Here is a 21,905-nt window from a genome sequence, read left to right as displayed (position 1 = left end):
GTAAATTTTAATTTACAAAGATAAAGTACATTTTTTGGGGAGCTGCACTGGGCCTTCATTGCTTTGTTCAGGCTTTCTCTAGTTGCAGCGAGCAGGGGCTACTGTTCGTTATGGTGTGTGGGCTTCTCATTGTGGTGGCTTCTCTTGCTGCCATGTTTTAGGCAACATCTTTTGCCGTGTTTTAGGCAACATCTTTTGCCATGTTTTAGGCATGCAGGCTTCAGTAGTTGTGGCACACAGGCTCAGTAGTTGCAGCTTGTAGGTACCAGAGCTTGGGCTCAGTATTTGTGGCGTAGGGACTTAGTTGCTCCACAGCATGTGGAATCTTCCTGGACCAGGGATCGAATCTGTGCTCTCTGCATTGGCAGGCGAGTTCTTATCCACTGTACTACCAGGGAAGTCCTAAAGTGTAAAGTACATTTTAATTTACACAAAGAACAACAATTGAAGTTTTCTTTTCTGAATTGGGCTTCCCAGATGGCACTAATGGTAAAAAATCCACTTGCCAATGCAGGAGACTTGGGTTCCATTCCTGGGTGGGGAAGATCCCCTGGAGAAGGAAATGGCAACTCACTCCAGTATTCTTGCCTGGAAAATTCTGTGGACAAAGGAGCCTGGCGGGCTACAGTCCACAGGGTTGCAAAGAATTGAACATGACTGAGCGACTGAGCACATTCTGAAAGGAATGTTGAAATTAGTGGACCTAGTTGATATTATTTTTAGACATCATGTTATTTTTTGCATATTTGGAATTAGGAAAAACTAACTTATTTAGAGAGCATCCCTGGTGGGTCAGTGGTAAAGAATCCACCTGCCAATGCAGGAGACATGGATTCAATCCCTGGGTCAGGAAGATCCCAGGAGAAGGAAATGGCAACCCACTCCAGTATTCTTTCCTGGGAAATCCTATGGACAGAGGAGCCTGGTGGGCTATGGTTCATGGGGTTGAAAAAGTGCCAGACATGACTTAATGACTGAAAACAGCAACAATAAAGTTATTTAGAATCCCAGGAAGATAATAAGGACATCATCTTTTAATTACTTTCCTGTAAGTACTATGTAATTTGTAATGTACAATTTCTCATTTTTTTTCAGTAAAATCTTACTCTTTATTATGTAATTAAGCAATTTTGTTGAAAAATATCCCAGTGAACAGTTTAAATTAGTCTATATTCTTTCCTTGGAGAAGGAAATGGCAGCCCACTCTACTATTCTTGCCTGGAGAATCCCAGGGACAGAGGAGCCTGTTGGGTGCCGTCTATGGGGTCACACAGAGTTGGACACGACTGACGTGACTTAGCATAGGTGTGTATGTATAATATATAAAATTTGAGTGTCTGTACTTTTGTTTTATCAACTTGATATGTATTTTCTATTTATTAACATCATTAAAATATGTAAGCTATATTTTTATTGCATACATACCACCTCTTAATCTTCTCCCCTGAAATATGGAATTATTTTCCTTTTTAAAATTTTACTTTTTCATGTTTGATTTGAAATTCATAGCTCAGAAAAGACTTTTATACCTTTTTCTCTTGATGGTATTTCCCGCTATGGTAGATACTTGAGCCTTGTCCAGTAATTCTTAAAAACCTCATACCCATTTATTTAGAATACATTGACTTAAGGGCAGTGCAAGAATCAGGATATATAGATTGTACTGCTGATGTTTGACTTTCAGGATGTTAAAAACAGACAAACCCTTTGATGATGTGTGTCAGATTTAGGATTTGGCCATAAATACCTGCATTTCAACAGTTTGTCGTATTTTATGGTTTCCATAATTTGATTTATTTTTTTCTCTTCCATAATTTGATTTTTTAATGCATTAGTGGAAAGACTTTGATCTATTGTTCTTTGTAAAGAATTTGTAGATTACTTGGTAATTACTTGATAAATTGGTAATTTACTGTGAGTGAGGGCTGTCAGTCATACGTTTTATTTAGAAGACTTTAGTTCATGATGCAGAGAAGGCAATGGCACCCCACTCCAGTATTCTTGCCTGGAAAATCACATGGATGGAGGAGCCTGGTGGGCTGCAGTCCATGGGGTCGCTGAGGGTTGGACACAACTGAGCAACTTCACTTTCACTTTTCACTTTCATGCACTGGAGAAGGAAATGGCAACCCACTCCAGTGTTCTTGCCTGGAGAATCCCAAGGACGGGGGAGCCTGGTGGGCTGCCGTCTATGGGATCACACAGAGTCGGACACAACTGAAGTGACTTAGCAGCAGTTCATGATGTTGAAAGACCTGGTCAGATGTTACTGAAAGGCCTGTTTAGTAACTTTTAGGAGGAGTCGGTCGCACGGGTTTGTAATAGTTTTCTCCTCCACTGTCAGCTTGAAAAATCAGTAGCACTTTGCTTTTACACATGGGAACACAACCAGCTTCTGCTTTACTTTCACTAGTATGCCATTTGTTTTCTTGATGGAACTGAGTTTTCATATAATGGGGCTATTTTCCAATCAGAGGAATCACATAGATATATGAATTTTCTTATTTGACTGTTTCTAAATATATTTGCTTATAATAAGCTTCACTGTGGGATCAATTCTGTGATTACATGCTTTTCAAGGTAAGTAAACAGGCCATCTTTAAGTAGATCTAACAACTAGACCTCTAACAAGTCAGCTATAGTCTCTGAACTGAACTTTTAAAAATGCTGCTGAAAAGAAAGATTAGAAAAAAGACATAGTTGACTATAGCAAGTTGACATGTTGAGTGAGCATTCTAATACACTTTGATTATAGTAGTGAATATATTCCAAGCAATGCAGTAGAAGTAACAGTTTAAAGATCTATACTTCCTTGCTTGAAGTATCTATCAAAATTTCGGAGAAACTTGTTTCTGTTTTATTTTCATTTATCAAAAACACTTTGGGGTGAAGTATATTTTTAGGCAGCCCTACATTTAATTGTGAAATTAGAAAATAGTGTGAAAATACCTGAATTTCCAATAGAGGAAAAGATAATTTTAAAATATATGCTAGAATTTGTTTCTGAATAAATATTGTTGTCCAAAGTATTCATACTGGGATACTTTTGCTCTTAAAATATTTTTGTTATGACCCTTTTAGAAGTGTTTCTAGATTCTGTTAGAGCTATCAAGAAGATGCTTCATTACATATAAGCATACCCTGAATAGTGTTATTTGATTTTAATTTCCCATTGTTTTCTTTGGGCTCAGCCCTCAAAGTGTCATAGGCAAAGAATAATTACATCAAAGGGAGGAAGAATACAACTTACTTAAATATAGTTAATGCTCTGATTTCCCTGGCAGTACAGTAGTTAAGACTTGGCCTTCTAGTGCCAGGGGTACAGGTTCAATCCTTGGTCAGGGAGCTAAGATCCCACATGCTTCATGGCCAAAAAACCAAGACATGAAACAGAAGCAGTATTGTAACAAATTTAATAAAGACTTGAAAAAAAAAGCTATAAACCAAAGGCAGATGTTTTCATGAAATGACAGAGGTCGTGAGAGTAGCAGGAGACAGACTTGGTCTGAGAAATATAATTAATTTTCCCAGTTCAATTAGTTAGTTAGTTTTGAGGTAACTATCTGCTTAATAGATAACAAATTGATACATATAGTTGTACACCCCAAAGATGTCCATGTCCTAATCCCTAGAACCTATAAATATATTGGTGGTGGTGGTTTAGTTACTAAGTTGTTTCTGACTCTTTTGTGACCCCATGGAATGTAACTTGCCAGGCTCCTCTGTCCATGGGATTTCCCAAGCAAATTTCCTGATGCTGATAGACCTTGGCATGTGTTACCAAGGGAAGCAAAGGAATCTCATTTTTCAGAAGTATTAAAAACATGATAGATTCTTATCTCCCTAACAACAGCATTTAATGGATTCTAGTCTAAGAAGAGCACTGTTCTAGAGAGTCTTGGGATTATTCAAAAGCAGTAGAAGGCATTCTCTAACTTTGAAGAACTTTGAATGAGAGGAGAGAATATGCAACTGTAATATTTTCCAAAAATACTGAACTAAAGTAAAGCTGGCAAACTAAGTTGGAGAGTAGACAGTTATGGCAATGAAGTAGCCATATAAAAAGACACACAGAATGATGGAGAGGAGAGGCCTTTCAGTGTTGTGGAAGGTAGAGAGAAGATCTAAATCTACATGAGAGCACTAAATGCCATAAAAATAATCTGATGTATTCCATTTCCTCCTCTATAGAAATAAGAATTTTACTTTTTCCACATTGTACGTTTACTTGTACTGGAGTAGATTGCCATTTCCTTCTCCAGGGAATCTTCCTGACCCAGGGATCGAATCTGTCTCCTGCATTGGCAGGCAGATTGTTTACCACTGAGCTACCTGGCTGCTGCTGCTGCTGCTAAGTCACTTCAGTCGTGTCCGACTCTGTGTGACCCCATAGACGGCAGCCCACCAGGCTCCCTGTTCCTGGGATTCTCAGGGCAAGAACACTGGAATGGGTTGTCATTTCCTTCTCCAATGCATGAAAGTGAAAAGTGAAACTGAAGTCACTCAGTTGTGTCCAACTCTTGAGCTACCTGGGAATCCCTATAAATGTTACCTAATGGATTTTGCAGGTACGATTAAATTTAAGATCTTCTGATAGGTAGATTATCCTGGAATATCTGGGTGGACCCAGTATAATCACAAGGGTGCTTTTGAGAAGAAGGATGCTCATTAGTCAGAAGGAGATCTGACATCGGAAGCTGAGGTTGGAGTGATGGGAATGTGGGCAATCTCTAAAAGTTGGAAGAGGCAAGCAGTTTCTTCCTAGAGCATACAGAAGGAACACAGCCTTGCCAACCCCTTGATTTTAATTGAGACTCATTTGGACTTTTGATCTCCACAACTGGAAGATAATAAATTTGTGTTGTTTTAAGCCACTAAATTTGTAGTGATTTGTTATAGCAGCAATAGGAAATGAATACAGAGAAAACAGCTGTCATTCATTCATTGTTCATTCATTCATTCAACAAGTAAATGCTCAGTACCTACAATGTATCAGAGTTGTGCTAAGTGCTAGGGACATAATGGGGAGAAAAAGCAGATTCAGGCTCCATTTTCATAAAAGCTTATATAGTTGAGGGAATTTATAGTCAGTAAGAAGAAGGCTTGGAGATTGGAATTAGTGAAAAGATGAAAGAGCTGTTAAATATAGATTTGTTTGAAAGAAGTGATAGGGTTGGAAATAGCAAGAAACAGGGATCCTATTTACCAATTAGTTTTTCCTTTACCAATTAGTTTTCTTTTTTATTTTGAGATAATTTGCTATTAACAGAATAGTTACAAAGATAGTATAGAAATTCCTGTATGTCCTTCACTCAGTTTCTTCTTATGCTAATATTTCAACCAGAGAACAGTTATCAAAACTTTAGGAAATTATTATTAGTTCAGTACTGTTAACTAAAATATAAAACTTGTTTGAATTTCTCCAGTTTTCTTTCTGGTGTTCTTTTTTTCCAGATCAGGATTCCACATGGCATGTAATTGTTATGTCCCTTTAGTCTTTTCTCAGTTCAGTTCAGTTGCTCAGTCATGTCTAACTCTTTGCAACCCCATAGACTGCAGCACGCCAGGCCTCCCTGTCCATCACCAACTCCCGGAGTTTACTCAAACTCATGTCTATTGAGTCGGTGATGGCATCTAACCATCTCATCCTATGTCGTCCCCTTCTCCTGCCCTCAATCTTTCCCAGCATCAGGGTCTTTTCAAATGAGTCAGCTCTTCGCATCAGTCCTTCCAGTGAACACCGAGGACTGATTTCCTTTAGGATGGATTGGTTGGATCCCCTTGAAGTCCAAGGGACTCTCAAGAGTTTTCTTCATCACCACCGTTCAAAAGCTTCAATTCTTTGGTGCTCAGCTTTCTTTATATTCCAACTCTCACATCCATACATGATTACTGGAAAAGCCATAGCCTTAACTAGGCAGACGTTTGTTGACAAAGTAATGTCTCTGCTTTTTAATATGCTGTCTAGGTTGGTCATAACTTTCCTTCCAAGGTGTAAGCATCTTTTAATTTCATGGCTGCAGTCACCATCTGCAGTGATTTTGGAGCCCAGAAAAATAAAGTCTGACACTGTTTCCACTGTTTCTCCATCTATTTCCCATGAAGTGATGGGACTGGATGCCATGATCTTAGTTTTCTGAATGTTGAGCTTTAAGCCAACTTTTCCACTCTCCTCTTTCACTTTCACCAAGAGGCTTTTTAATTCCTCTTCACTTTCTGCCATAAGGGTGGTGTCATCTGCATGTCTGAGGTTATTGATCTTTCTCCTGGCAATCTTGATTCCAGCTTGTGCTTCTTCCAACCCAGCATTTCTCATGATGTACTCTGCATATAAGTTAAATAAGCAGGGTGACAATATACAGCCTTGACGTCCTCCTTTTCCTACTTGGAACCAGTCTGTTGTTCCATGTCCAGTTCTAACTGTTGCTCCCTGACCTGCATATAGGTTTCTTAAGAGGCAGGTCAGGTGGTCTGGTATTCCCATCTCTTTCAGAATTTTCCACAGTTTATTGTGATCCACACAGTCAAAGGCTTTGGCATAGTCAATAAAGCAGAAATAGATGTTTAGTCTCTTCTAATCTGTGGCAATTCTTCCATCTTTGCATGTTTTTCATGATTTTGAACTTTTTTTTGTTTTTTTCATGATCTTAAACTTTTAATGAGTATTGCTCAGTTAGTTTGTAGAAAGTGAAAGTGTTAGTCACTCAGTTGGGTCCAACTCTTTGCAACCCCACTATAACCTGCCAGGCTCCTCTGTCCATGGAATTCTCCAGGCAAGAATACTAGAGTGGGTAGCCATTCCCTTCTCCAGGGTATCTTCCCAACCCAGGGATTGAACCTGTGTCTCCTGCATTGCAGGCAGATTCTTCACCATCTGAGCCATCAGGGAAGAGTATTCCTTAATTTGGGTTTGTCTTATGTTTTTATATGATTAGCTTTAGGCTTATGAGTTTTGGCAAGAATACCATAGAAATGATGCTCCATTCTCAGTGCATCATAGCAGGGTATATATGATGTATGGATTACTGGTTATGATAACCTTCATCATTTGGTTAGGGTGATGTCTAATAGGTATTCTCTATTATAAATTAATATTTTCCCTTTGTACATATTAATAAATAAAGATCTTAGGAGTAGATACTTTGTGCCTATGTAAATATCTGTTTCTCCTCAAACTTTCCCTTATTATTTTGGCATCCATTAGTATATTTTGCCTGTAATAAGTATTAACTCTGGTATTCTAATGGTGATTTTCTATTTTCCACTCTCCTCCATTTATTAATTGGAATTACCTTTTAGTTTTATGTGGACTCTTCCTAAATATAACAGTTGGGTTCTGAAAACCCAACAGTCAGGTAATTTGTGGTTTGAGGAACTTACCTTAAGTTACTAATAATGGTATTGTACACTTTTGCATTTATCAAAATTAATACATTAATTGAGCACTTATGCAGGTACTTAATTTGAATATTTTATTTAATCTTGCAATAGTTAAAAGAGGTAGGAATGATTACTTTTCAGGTGATAGAAGTGAGGTTGAGATACATTAAGTAACTTGCCCAAAGGGATAGAGCAGGGATTTATATTCTATCAATTGTATATATATAACACTTGTCAGTTCAGTCGCTCAGTCCTGTCCGACTCTGTGACCCCATGGACTACAGCACACCAGGCTTCCCTGTCTATCACCAGCTTCTGGAACTTGCTCAAATTCATGTCCACTGAGTCAGTGATGCCATCCAACCATCTCATCCTCTGTCGTCCTCTTCTCCTGCCTTCAATCTTTCGCAGCATCAGGGTCCTAGTATTAGGTATATTGCTATTGCTATTGCTAAGTCACTTCAGTCGTGTCCAACTCTGTGCGACCCCATAGACGGCAGCTCACCAGGACGGCTTCCCCGTCCCTGGGATTCTCCAGGCAAGAACACTGGAGTAGGTTGCCATTTCCTGCTCCAATGCATGAAAGTGAAAAGTGAAAGTGAAGTCGCTCAGTCGTGTCCAACCCTCAATGACCCCATGGACTGCAGCCTACCAGGCTCCTCCATCCATGGGATTTTCCAGGCAAGAGTACTGGAGTGGGATGCCATTGTATTAGGTATATAAGTACCTGCATATAACACTTACATAGATGATTTAAGAATTTCCTCCTCATTAGTTATTTGAACAGTTCACTCTTTCATGTTTTCAGCCATTTTACAAGAAATTATTTCTTAAATGGGCACTTTAAGATTTCTTCTCCCTAATTAGTTAGAACTTAATTTTTGACATCAAGACCTGCATCAGAGACTCTACTGAGAAATCATCATTCCTGTAAAATAAGGTTCTTAACATTAAACCAACTGCTCAAGCTCAAAGGGTACTAGTTAATGGTTTCATTTAAGGACATTCTCTGGCTTGGGGATTCTGAGGAACAGTTTCATGGTTGGGTTGCCCTGGTTCAATATCTGGACTTCACCTTTTGTCAGTGTCCAGAGGTGGTTAGACACGTTGAGGAGACTGACTAGTGCTAACTCAAATGCCTAGATCTAGGACAGAAATTTATTAGTTTAGAACAAATTAATGAATTCATTTAACCTGATATAGTTGTTAGGCCATATGCTCTAATGGTCTGTAGGTTAGATACATGGGAAGGTAAATTACAATCAGAAGCTAGTATAGAGTCAGAACAAAGGAACTAAATGTTCCTGTGTGTCCTGCTAAGGCAGTATACTGACCAAATGAACTGGATGTTCAGGTCCTAACTGGATGAAGAATCCTCTGTGTTCAGTGGTACTGGAAGACAAGTGAACCTGGCTATGTCTGTGTTTCATCTCTCTTTCTATATCTTATTTTGACCACCATTGATGAGCACTTTCGTTTAGGTATTGATACATACCATTGCTGTCTAAAAGCTTTAATATGGTCTTATGGCCAAACTGTGATTATTATATGCTGATTTCTTTTTTTATATTCTGATTTCTTGATTAATACTCGGATGTTACCATCTACAAATTATAATTAACCCTAGTGTGTGTTTGTTTCATTTAGTTTTAGTTCTAAGGTGCTACACATATCTCTTCATGGAAAGTGGTTTGTGAATGAGGTGTCTGTAGTCATTACTGTGAATATTGTTTCTGAGGGACAGAGCTTTGAACTAGGAAGTGCTTAGAATTCATAATATAGCAGACCTAAGTTCCAGTTTATCTGTGCTAGCTAGGTACTATGGGTAAGCTAAGTAGTTTAGCATTTTGGAGCTTTACTTTTTCATTTTTTTTTTAAAAGAAAAGTATAATAGATGTTTTTGATATCTGAATAAAGAATAATATGGTGGAAATTGTGTACCTACTGTTCAACTTGAGAAATAAAATGTTGAGAATTAGAGATAATGCTTATAAAGCATGAGGTACCTATTTGAGTATTCAGTAAATGTTAGTGATAAAATACTTAGTGACTTCATATTTATTCAGAATATTCATTGATGTTTAAGAACCATTTTGAAGCCTTCATAGCATTCATCTTTACTTGAACAAGTTATAATACAGCTTTTGTAACAATGTTAATTATTTCTTCTTCCTTCTTTCATGTTTGCAGAAACAGATTCATATAGCCTCTGACCTGGTTCTGTAGTTCATTGTTGGTGTTTGCATTAAGAGACATAGCTGATAAGGCCATAGCTTACCTTTTGGAAACTAAATGCTTCTTATCTTGAATAAATACATATGCAGGTTAATCGTGTTGATATTGTGCCTTGTCTCAGGAAAGATTTTGTGTACATTTTTAGCATTCCATATATTATAATAATGTGTTTAGTTAACATTCATAACAGGACAGTATTTCTTTTGAAAGAAGTATGGAGTAGTTGAAATCTATTTGGTAAATTTGTATTTGACCTCTATTATATTTATCAGCCATATAAACTAATATTTATAACACTGAAAATTGATATTTGATACTTTTTTTGTGACCTTACTGCTTAGAGACAGTAGATTTAGGGATCATTTTTGTAGACTATAATTTTTCCGGTTTCTGACTGTGTCATTTCCATTAGCTATCGCAGTTTGCCTTCTAGATCCTTATTCATTTCTTAGTATGAACCCTACTCATTGGCGATATATTACAATTAACTTATAAAAGTGGTTATCATTAATACAATAGAGTACATGTGTGTGTGTCTACGTGTATCAATCTGTCTGTGTTTTAAGATTACTATAGTAGCTGAAAACTTTCCTCTGGATTTTGGTGCTAGTTTGACAGGTTTATTTTCCTCTCACTGAATTAGAAGTGGACCTTTGAAGGTCTTGGCCATACCTTTTTTAGTGGACTTCCAGCAATATTTCTGGGACAGCAGTTGTAATTTTGTAAAGTTGTTTACTTTTAATGCTGACTAGGATCAAAAGGTACAGTAATTTGATTTGGTAGATGAAAGACTTGTATTCTGCTAATTTAATCAGAAAGCATCAAAATCTATTTGTTATTCTTCAGAGCATATCTACTGATCTGTCATGAGAGGATGACTCCTAGCCAATTTCAGGGATGTTTAGAATTTATAAGTCATTTTAAATTAGATAGAAAAGCATAAACACTTTACTTGTTTTCAGCTGTCTTCTAAATTTGTTGTTCCTTGCTTTTGTTCTTTGAGTTCCTTAACTCTTTTTTTTTAGGCTTAAAAAAATTGAGATATGCTGTGTAAATTTAAGGTATAACAACCCACTGTTGGTATACTGCAATATGATTACTATAGTAACATTAGTTAATACCTTTATCATGCATGTTACATAGTTATTTCTTTTTTGTGTTGAAAACAGCCGAGATTTAGTCTATTAGCAACTTTGAAGTTTACCATACAGTATTGTTTTTTTTAATTTATTTATTTTTGGGGTCTGTTGAGTCTTAGCTGTGGCATACAGGCTGTTCGTTGCAGTTTGCAGGCTTCTCTAGTTGTGGCCAGTGGGCTTAGTTGCCCCGGCAAGTGGGATCTTAGTTCCCTGACCCTGCAGGGATTGTCTCTGTCCCCTGCATGAAAGGTGAATTCTTAATCCCTGGACCACCATGGGAGTCCCAAACATACAATATTGTTGACTGTAATCACTGCTGGTTAGATCTCCAGAACTTACTTCTCTGTTAAGTTTGTACCCTGAAATAACATTCCCCTACCCTTAGTACCTGGTAACCACTATTCTACTCTCTGTTTTTACAAGTTCAGATTTTAGATACCACATATAAATGGTGTCATATGGTATTTGTAATTTGAAGGGATATCTGCATACCCATGTTCATTGCAGCATTTACAGTAGCCAAGATATGGAAACAACCTAAGTGTCTGTCAAAGTGTCTGTCAACAGAAGATTGGGTGAAGTAGATGTGATGTATATATGTATACAGTGGAATATTATTCAGCCTCAAGAAAGAAGGAAATCCTGCCATTTGTGACAACATGGAAAGACCTTGAAGACATTATGCTAGGTGAGATATTATGCTAGGTGAGATAAGTCAGAGAAAGACAAATACTATATGAGTTCCTTAACTCTTTTTTAAAATAAATTTTTATTGTGACAAAATGTAAATATCATAAAATTTACCATTTTAATTATTTTAAGTGTACAATTCAGTGGCATTAAGTACATTCACCCTCACTACCACCCATCTCCAGAACTTTTTCATCATCCCAAACTGAAACCCACTAAACAATAACTTCCCATTCCCCACTCTTCCCAGCCCCTGGTAACTACTGTTTTACTTTCTGTCTCTATTAATAATTTGTCTATTCTAGGTATCTCATTTAAGTGGAATCATACAATATTTGTTCTTTTGTGTCTGAGTTACATCACTTAGTGTAATGTTTTTAAGATTTGTCCATGTTGTAGCATGTTTAAGAATTTTATTCCTTTTTAAGAACTTGTATGTATATACCACACTTGTTTTGTCCATTCATCCATTGATGGGCATTTGTATTGTGTCCACCTTTTGGCTATTGTGAATAACATTGCTATGAATATTACTGTACAAGTATCTGCTCAAGTCTCTGTTTTCAGTTCTTTTTGGTACATACCTAGAAGGTGGAATTGCTGTATCATATGACAATTCTGTGTTCAGTTTTTTAGGAATTGCCATATTGTTTTCCATAGTGTTCATTTTACGTTTCCACCAGCAATGCATAAGGGTTCTATTTACTCCACATCTTTGCCAATATTGCATGTGTGCTTTTTAAATAGCCATCCTATGCGTGTGAAGTGGCATCTCATTATGGATTTGATCTGCATTTTTCCAGTGACTAGAGATGTTGAGCCTCTCTTTTGTGCTTATTTACCATTTGTATTTCTGTTTTGGAAAAATACCTATTCAAGTCCTTTGCCAATTTTTGAATTGAGTTATTGTTGTTGAGAGATAGAGTTCTTTATATATTCCGAGTATTAATCTTTGCCAGATATGTGAGTTGCAAATATTTTCTCCTATTCTATGAATTGCCTTTTTACACTCTTAATAGTGCGTTTGATACACGAAAGTTTTTAAGTTCAGTTTATCTATTTTTTTTCCTGTTGTTGCCTACGTGCTTTTGGCTTAGAAATTCATTGTGAAACCCAGTGTCATGAAGATTTCCCCCCTATGTTTTCTTCTGAAAGTTTTAGCTCTTATGTTTTTGATGCATTTTGAGTTAATTTTTGTATATGGCGTAAAGTAAGGTTAACCACTGTGCTACTTTGTTTTTATAAGTTCTTCATTCTTTTGCACATGGATACTCAATTTCCCCACCTTTTTGTAAAGGGACAATCCTTTCTTCATTGAATAATCTTGATACCCTTGTCGAAAATTATCTATTTGACTATACAAGGGATTATTTCTAGCTCTGTAGTCTGTTCCACTGATCTTTATGTCTGTCTTTGTACCAGTATCACAGTATTTTGATTATTGTAGCTTTGTAGTAAGTTTTGAAGTCCAGAAGTCCAACTTTGTTCCTTTTTTCAAGATCTTTTTGTGTATTTGAGGGGCTTCCCTGGTGGCTCAGAGGTTAAAGCGTCTGCCTGGAATGCGCAAGACCTGGGTTAGATCCCTGAGTCAGGAAGATCCCCTGGAGAAGGAAATGGCAGCCCACTCCAGTACTCTTGCCTGGAGAATCCCATGGAGGGAGGAGCCTGGTAAGCTACAGTCCATGGGGTCTCAAAGAGTCGGACACAACTGAGCAGTTTCACTTTCACTTTTGAGATTCCATATGGATTTTAGCATTTTTAAAAATTTATGCAAAAATATGGGATTTTGACAGATTACATTGAATTTGCAGATCTCTTTTGGTATTGACATCTTAACAGTATTAGGATTTTCAATCTATAAATATGGGATGTATTTCTATTTATTTGTGCCTTCTGTAATTTCAACAGTGTTTTGTAGTTTTAAGTGATAGAAGTCTTTTTGCCTCCTTAGATAAGTTTCTTCCTACATATTTTATTCTTTTTGATGTGATGAATGGAATTGTTTTCTTAATTTTCTTTTAGAATTATTTATTTTAGTGTATAGAAACAACTTTTTTTCCTTTTTCATTAGGGTAAATTTATTTATAATTTATCATTACATGAATACTATCCCCCTTGGGGTTCCTAACTTTATTTATGCAAGATATCCTTTTAAATTCTGCTGCTGCTGCTGCTAAGTCGCTTCAGTCGTGTCCGACTCTGTGTGACCCCATAGATGGCAGCCCACCAGGCTCCCCCATCCCTGGGATTCTCCAGGCAAGAACACTGGAGTGGGTTGCCATTGCCTTCACAATTTATTTTTGAGTGTTGATTTTGTATCCTGCTACTTTGCTGAATTAGTTTATTAGTGTTTGATTTTGAATGTCAGGAAAAGGAAGCTAACCACTAGTAAAAAGGAGAAACAATATGAAATACTTTTAAGTTAACAGGAATAAAAGGAAGCAGCAAAGTAAGATAAATAACTTAGAATAAAATGGAAGGAGTAAAATGAAATATATCTTTTACTGTATCAAATGTGGACATATTATACTTGTTTGTTAAAAAACTCACATTTTCAGATGGGATTAAAAGACAAAACCCACGTGTATTGTTTACTAGAAAAAATACTTAAAACAATGATAAAGCAAAGTTAAGGTGAAGCTATAAACCAGCAAAGAGAAAGCAGGAGGAGTACCAACCAATATTAATATCTATCTCAGAAGAAAGAAAGTAAAATTAAGGCATTAAACAGAAATGCCTGTTTATTATAAAGTTATTTGCTTCATAGTTTAAGAAGATAAATACCATTGATAAAGACTTGTAGGCACCAAAAATATTCTGGTTAATATTTTAAATTCAGAACCTCAAATAGATGAAAGGAAAATGGATAAATGAATAACTGTAGTAGGAAATTTCAAACACTTCTTTCAGAACAGGGCAGATCAAGCAGACAAAAAGTGAAGAAGTAGGAACTGAATAATATAATCCATAAACTCCATTTGACGGGTATATATAGAACCTTAAATATCCTCCAAATAAGAAATATACATTTTTATAGTCTACAAGCTACTAAAAAATTGGTTAAATATGTGGCCCAAAGAAAACCGTATGTTAAAAGAAAAGAGATTTTATATTCTACATCACTCAAAATTAGACATAAATAATGAAACAAGTAACAAGAAGATTCTTAACTAACTGGAGATCAGAAATCACAGTCCTATATAAAATTTAGGTCAAGGAGGAAATAAAACTGAAAGTATGAACTACCTAGAAAGCAATGAAAATGAAGATATTTGCAACAAAATTTGTGAGTCATTGCAAAAGCTACACCCAGAAGAAAATTTATCACTACAATGCCTTCATTATTAATGAACAATAACTAGAAGGAATTTAGTACCTATCTTAAGCCATTAGAGAAGTAACACTGAAAGAAAGCAAAAAAGAGAAAGAGGAAAAAAAAAAGAGAGAAAGAGGGAGTTAATATAAGATAATTGAAATTAATAAAAATTATACATATAAAATATGATAAATTCTAAATTTTTTTACTCTCTGAAAAGTGATTAATGAACCTGATGAAGGAAAATATGAGGGTAAAAATATATGAGCAAAGAAATGAGAAATGCAACATAGCTAGCTATGGAAGAGTAAAAGAATGATAAGAGAATGTTACGTGTACATTTGACAATAAATTTTTCTAGCATTTTCTTATGAAACATTTCAAATCTAGAACAAAGTTAAAAATCTTAGAACATTCATAATACCTACTGTCTAGATTCTATTTTTCACAATGATAACACAGATTTAATTGATAACAGATTTAATTTTAAATCTTAATAGATTACTCCTAATCAAAATTAGGAGAAAAAGAAGAAAAGTAGGCTAGGTATTAAGATGATTTAGAGAGGGGATTTAAGCTCTTCCTACCCACCCCCCGCCCCACTTAATACCTGGTAGCTCAGCTGGTAAAGAATCCAGTTGCATTGCAGGAGGCCCTGGTTCAGTTCCTGGGTTGGGAGGATCCCCTGGAGAAGGGAAAGGCTACCCACTCCAGTATTCAGGCCTGGAGAATTTCATGGACTGTATAGTCCATGGGGTCACAAAGAGTCGGACACAACTAAGTGACTGTCACAATACCAGGGCAAGGAGCCATCCCAAGAATATGCAATGCAAAATTGTTTATAATAAAGTAAACTTGGATCAATCCAAATGCCCATCAATGGGTTGAATGGATAACTTTATTCATCAGTGTGGTAGTACTGTCTAATGAGATCCTGTATAATAGTTAAAATGAATAAGCTCAAATTATACATATCACAGTACATAAATATAAAAAATGTAACATTGAGCAAAGTAATTTGCAAAAGGACACATACCATGTGATAACCCACCTATATGTTTTAACATATGTAAAACTATATTGCTTATGGATACAAGGATATAATTAAAACTTCTAAAAACTTTAATGAATTAAAAACCTAACTCAAGCAGTGGTTACTTCTGGGAGGGAAAGGAAAGGTATTGAATCAAGGAGTAATATGTAGAGGTCTTTAATTCTGTAATGTCTTGTTAAAATGGAAGCAAATTTGGCAAAATGTTAAAAATTAAACAAAGCTGGTTGTTACACCTTTTTGTTTATGCCTGAATATTTTTATAATTTAAAAAGAGGAAAAAACACATCAGGAGAAAGTAGATTCAGAGCTTGATTTCTAAACAACCTTTAATTGACAAGCTGTTCCAATGTTCAACTGTTTAATCCCAGTTAATTTCATGAAGCTGTATAATCTTAAAACTAAATGCTAGTTTTGTACAAAAAGGAAAACTATACCTCAGTCTCATATATGAATGCAGATATTAAAATCCATAGGAAAATATTAGCAAATAGAATTCACCAGTGGGTCAAAAGAATAGTGTGCTAGGCTTTAAGATTTGAAGAATAGTTCTATGTCAGGAACCTGTCAATAAACCTTATGATCATATCAGTAGGTGTTGAGAAAATATTTGGTAAAATTCAACAGCCACTCCTAATTAAAAAATAAAAGTAACATAGGAATATAAGGAAATTACTTCAACATGTTAAACTATTTGTGAAAATAAAAAAAATACTGTAAACAGTCTTAAGTTATGAGATAAGGCTGTTTTTTAATTAAAGTACAATAAAAGACAGTGGTGACTGTTATCACAATTATTTTTTGGTATTGTGGATGTTTCAACAGAATCAATAAGATAAGAAAATAAACAGCATAAACATTGGGGAAGAGATAACTTTATCTCTTCTTTCTGATGATAGAATATAATACCTGAAAATTCTCAGTCTTTAATATCTGCTCTCTAGAAGACCCCTGGAGATGAAGTTAGAAGGTATAGGATGACAAAGTGGAGGCCCAAACCTTCATTTGTATACTAACTTTCAGAGGAATGATTGCTCAAGAGAGCAGAGCCAGGAATCAAGCCAGCGCCTACCCACTTAATACCCCAAACAGTTAAAGACATTACTAGAAAACTATAGAGCAGTATCCCTCATGAACATAGATGAAAAAATGTTCAACATAACATTAGCTAATAGAATCCAGTAATATATTAAAAGAGTAATACATGATGACTAGTGTGGAGTTTTCCAAGGAATGCAAGGATTGTTCCACATTTGAAACTCAATGTAATTTGACATATTAATAGCCTGTAGAGGAATCAACATGGTTATTTCAATAGTTGTAGGACAAGCATTTGAAGAAATTCAATATCCATTCATGATAAACTCAGCAAACTTGCTGTAAAAGGAAACCTCAACCTGATAAAGGACATTTATTTAAAAAATGCAACTATTAGAATGGCTTAAAATAGCTGGCATCATACTTAATGGTGAAAAGACTGAATGCTTTTCCTCTAACAAGGGAAGGATGTCTTCTCTCAACGCTTCTGATATGATGCTCTCAACATCATTGTTCTGGAAGTGCTAGCTAGTGAAATAGGGGATGAAAAAGAAATAGAAGGAGTACAGAAGAAAGGAAGAAATAAAACTGTCTTTACCTGCAGATGTCATGATTATCTACATGAAAAATCTCAATGAATCTACAAAAAGTACTTGAAACTAATAAGTGATTTTAACAAGTTTGCCAGATACAAGGTTAATATAAAAAAAAGTTATATCTCTCTACAGTAGCAATAAATAATTGGAAATTGCAGTTTTAAAAAAGTACTATTTACAGTAGCACCCAAAATGAAATACATAGGTATAAATAACAAAGTATGTGTAGAATCTGTATGCTGAAAACTAAAAAACACTGTTAAAAGAAATCAAAGATCTAAATAAATGTGTTGGTTGGAAGATTCACTGTTCTTAAGATGTTCATTCTCTCCATATGATCTAGAAATTCAAAACAATTTTAGCAAAATCCCAGCAGGAATTTTTTTTACATGTTGACAGACTGACTCTAAAACTAACATGGGGGACTCCCCTGGTGGTCCAGTGGTTAAGGATCCACCTGCCAATGCAGGGGACATGGGTTTGATCCCTGGTCTGGGAAGATCCCATGTGCTTGGGGCAACTAAGCCTGTGTGCCACAACTACTGAGCCTGCACGCTGCAACGACTGAAGCACTTGCGTTCTAGAGCCCATGCTCTGCAAGAAGAGAAGTCATCACAATGAGAAACCTGCACACCACAACTAGAGAGTAGTAGCCCCCATATGCCACAACTAGAGAAAGTCTGCACACAGCAATAAAAACCCAGTACAGCCAAAAATAAAAATAAATAATAATAATAGTAAAAAAAAAAACCCTAATATATAAAGGCAAGGATAATAAAATAGCTAAAACAATTCTGATAAGGAACAAGTTTGAATAATTCATGTTAACTGATTTCCAGGCTTACTCTAAAGGTGTAGTAATAATACATGTATGATATTAGCGAAAAGGTAGATACACAGATAGATCAGTGGAACAGAATAGAGTTCAGAAATAGACCCAAACAGATGTGGTCAAGTGATTTTAGAAAGAAAAATGGTGCAGTGGTGATTCAGCAAAGAAAGGATGTTTTTTTCAACAAAAAGTGCTAGACATACATATTCAAAAAAACGAACCTTGACCTAACTCTCACACATCACAAAATTTTAACTCAAATTATAGCCCTAAATAAATTATAGACCTAAAAGGGGCTTCCCTCATGGCTCAGAGGTAAAGCGTCTGCCTGCAATTCAGGAGACCTGGATTTGATCCCTGGGTCAGGAAGGTCCCCTGGATAAGGAAATGGCAACCCACTCCAGTACTCTTGCCCAGAAAATTCCATGGATGGAGGAACCTGGTAGGCTACAGTCAGTGGGATCACAGAGTCAGACACAATTGAGCAACTTCACTTCAACTTCATAGACCTAAAAAGTAAAACATAAAACTAGTTTTAGTGCCAGGTGGGTTTTTTACCACTGAGCCACCAAGAAAACCCCTTCTTTTATGTACAAGGTGTCATAAATTTCTTTCAGATTTTTTTTCACTCAATAGTAGGCCTTAAGAGATCTATCCACATTACTACACATAGACCTAGCTTATTCGTTTAACTGTTAAATTTGTTTGTAGCCAAGTTTAGCATTCTATATAACCCATTTGATCCTGGACAAATTACTTAACCTTCTTAACCTGTTTCTTTATTTGCAAAATGGTAATGACAGTATTAGTGACTATCACAAAGGGTTGTTATAGGGACTAAAAGTGTTAATTAATATACAAAAATATTTAGGACAGTGCTTGGCATATAATAGATTTTGTTATTGACATTGTGATTATTTCTGCTGCTGCTGCTAAGTCACTTCAGTCATGTCCGACTCTGTGCGACCCCATAGACGGCAGCCCACCAGGCTCCCCTGTCCCTGGGATTCTCTAGGCAAGAACACTGGAGTAGGTTGCCATTTCCTTCTCTAATGCGTGAAAGTGAAAAGTGAAAGTGAAGTTGCTCAGTTGTGTCCAACTCTTAGCAACCCCATGGACTGCAGCCCACCAGGCTCCTCCACCCATGGGATTTTCCAGGCAAGAGTACTGGAGTGGGGTGCCATTGCCTTCTTTGTGTGATTATTTCTAATTTTTCACAATTACAAACCATGCTGCAACCGACTCTCCTTTTACATATTTTCACATCAAGGAATAATATGAATAAAGTAACCAAAAATGAAATTGTCAGAGCTGTGGCTGTGCTGCTTACCTAGGGTTACTATGAAGTCTTTAAAAAACCTTTTTTAACAGAAGTCTTTTATCAAATTGCCATTTCTTATACTCTCATGAGTTTCATAAAACTGCATTCTATCAGGGCATATATTTTTTATCTTTAAAAAATCTTTAGTTTGAACCCATCTCACATTTAAAATACTACTGTAGATTTATTTATATATTTCTTTTGTCGTTTTGGTGGGGTGTAGGAAGGGATGGGAATTAATATGTTGTCAACCATCTTGAAATGGAAATCATACCTAAATTTTTAACTAACATAATTTGATTATCTATTGACATCAAAACTTAAAATAGTTCTATCACTCCTTTCTCTCCTCTCCCTTGTAGAAGATAGAAATTGTTTTTATTCTTCCTTCTGTATTAGATTTTAATGAAGTAATTCCAGATTTATCATTTTGCATTACAGTTGGCCTTTGAACAATGTGTGGGTGAGGGGTGCCAGCCCTAAGCAGTTGAAAATTCATGATAACTTTTTAGTTGACTCTCCATATTTGCAGTTCCACATCCAAGGATTCAATGAACAATGTATCATATAGCGCTGTAATATTTATTGAAAAAAATCCAGGTATAAGTGGATCCATGCAGTTCAAATTTGTGTTGTTCAAAGGTCAGCTGTATATATCTTCAGTTTTAATTACTGTTTAGAGAACATCGCCAACCATATTAGCCACAGTTACTTAAGCTTCTTTTTTAAAAAGCATTATTGAAAGTTTCTTACTATTCATGACATGCTGCACCCTCTTTTTCTAATGATATTATTTGGCCACATTTAATTCTTTGAGTACTATTTTCAGGATTGGTAAATGATGTGGTATACTTCCTATGTCCTTGTTTTCATGGAAATGTGTGTATTTTTCCCTTGTAAACTTGATTGATAGCTTGTCTGGGTTCAGAATTTGAGAGTCACAGTCATCCGTCAGAATTCTATAAATATTGCTCGTTTGCCTTCTAGTATTTAATGTGGCAAATTACAGGTCCAATGCCTGTTTGAATGTCTTTTACTGGTTGGTAACCTTACACTTCTGTCTGGAAATATGTTGCCAATTCAGATATTTAACCAGAATAAATGTCTAGGTGTCTAACATTCTGTTATTCCTTCCCTGACATTATAGATCCTTAGATGTGGAAATTCGAAGATTTCTTAGGGGAAAGTTTTTTACTATCTGTTTTGATTATTATTGTTGTTCAGTTGCTAAGTCATGTCCAACTCTTTGTGATCCCATGGACTGCAGCATGCCAGGCTTCCCTGTCCTTCACTGTCTCCAGGAGTTTGCTCAAACTCATGTCCATTGAGGCAGTGATGCCATCCAAACATCTCATACTCTGATGCCTTCTTCTCCTCCTGCCCTCAGTCTTTCCCAGCATCAGGATCTTTGCCAACGAGTCTTCTCTTCGCATCAGATGGCCAAAGTATTGGAGCTTCAACTTCAGTATCAGTCCTTCAATGAGTATTCGGGGTTGATTTCCTTTAGAATTGACTAGTTTGATCTCCTTGCTGTCCAAGAGACTCTCAAGAGTCTTCTCCAGCACTACAATTCAGAATCATCAATTCTTCGGCACTTGGCCTTCTTTATGGTCCAACTCTCAAATCTGTACATAACTACTGGAAACACCATAGCTTTGACTATATGGACCTTTTTTGGCAAAGTGATATCTCTGCTTTTTAATACACTGTCTAGGTTTGTCTTAGCTTTCCTTCCAAGGAGCAAGCGTCTTAATTTCATGGCTGCAGTCACTGTCCACAGTGATTTTGGAGACCAAGAAAATTATGTCACTGTTTCCATTGTTTCCCTATCTATTTGCCGTGAAATGATGGGACTGGATGCCATGATCTTAGTTTTTGAATGTTGAATTTCAAGCCAGCTTTTTCACTCTGCTCTTTCACCTTCATCAAGAGTTTCTTTAGTTTCTTTCTCTCTCTCTCTTTTATTTTTTGCCATTAGAGTGGTATCATCTGCATATCTGAGGTTATTGATATTTCTCCCAGCAATCTTGATTCCATCTTGTGCTTCATCCAGCCCAGCGTTTCTCATGATGTACTCTGCATATAAGTTAAATAAGCAGGGTGACAATATACAGCCTTGACATACTCTTTTCCCAATTTGAAATCAGACTGGACTGGTTTTGATTATTACTTTTTCTCATTTTGAGATACTATTTTTCTTTTTCAGTAAAGGAAATTTTATTATTTATTTTTCCAATTTTGTTGCAATATAATTGACATATAACAATGTATCAGTTTAAAGTATATAACAAACAGGGCTTCCCTGGT

At 36.1% G+C, this 21,905-nt stretch overlaps 1 protein-coding gene and 1 non-coding gene across 10 annotated transcripts in view; one reads left to right on the top strand and one right to left on the bottom strand.

Moving 5' to 3' along the window:
• WNK3 (WNK lysine deficient protein kinase 3) overlaps positions 1 to 21,905 on the top strand; it is a 192,655-nt gene that overhangs the window by 25,683 nt on the left and 145,067 nt on the right. The window contains exon 1 of one of the 9 annotated variants that reach the window (XM_055562882.1): positions 11,266 to 11,442. The exons of the other annotated variants lie outside the window; for them this stretch is intronic. The gene's annotated coding sequence lies outside the window, so the exon portion shown is untranslated. Of the gene's footprint in view, positions 1 to 11,265; positions 11,443 to 21,905 lie in introns of those variants that run through there. 9 annotated transcript variants of the gene reach the window in all.
• LOC129640488 (small nucleolar RNA SNORD52) lies at positions 8,245 to 8,310 on the bottom strand. The gene has a single exon (XR_008708855.1). It is a non-coding gene; the product is annotated as a small nucleolar RNA SNORD52 (small nucleolar RNA).

This window comes from Bubalus kerabau, chromosome X, assembly GCF_029407905.1.
Source record: "Bubalus kerabau isolate K-KA32 ecotype Philippines breed swamp buffalo chromosome X, PCC_UOA_SB_1v2, whole genome shotgun sequence".
Lineage (NCBI taxonomy): Eukaryota > Metazoa > Chordata > Mammalia > Artiodactyla > Bovidae > Bubalus > Bubalus kerabau.
The sequence above is the reverse complement of the archived record's forward strand: the minus strand, read 5'-3'. Positions and strand labels throughout refer to the sequence as shown.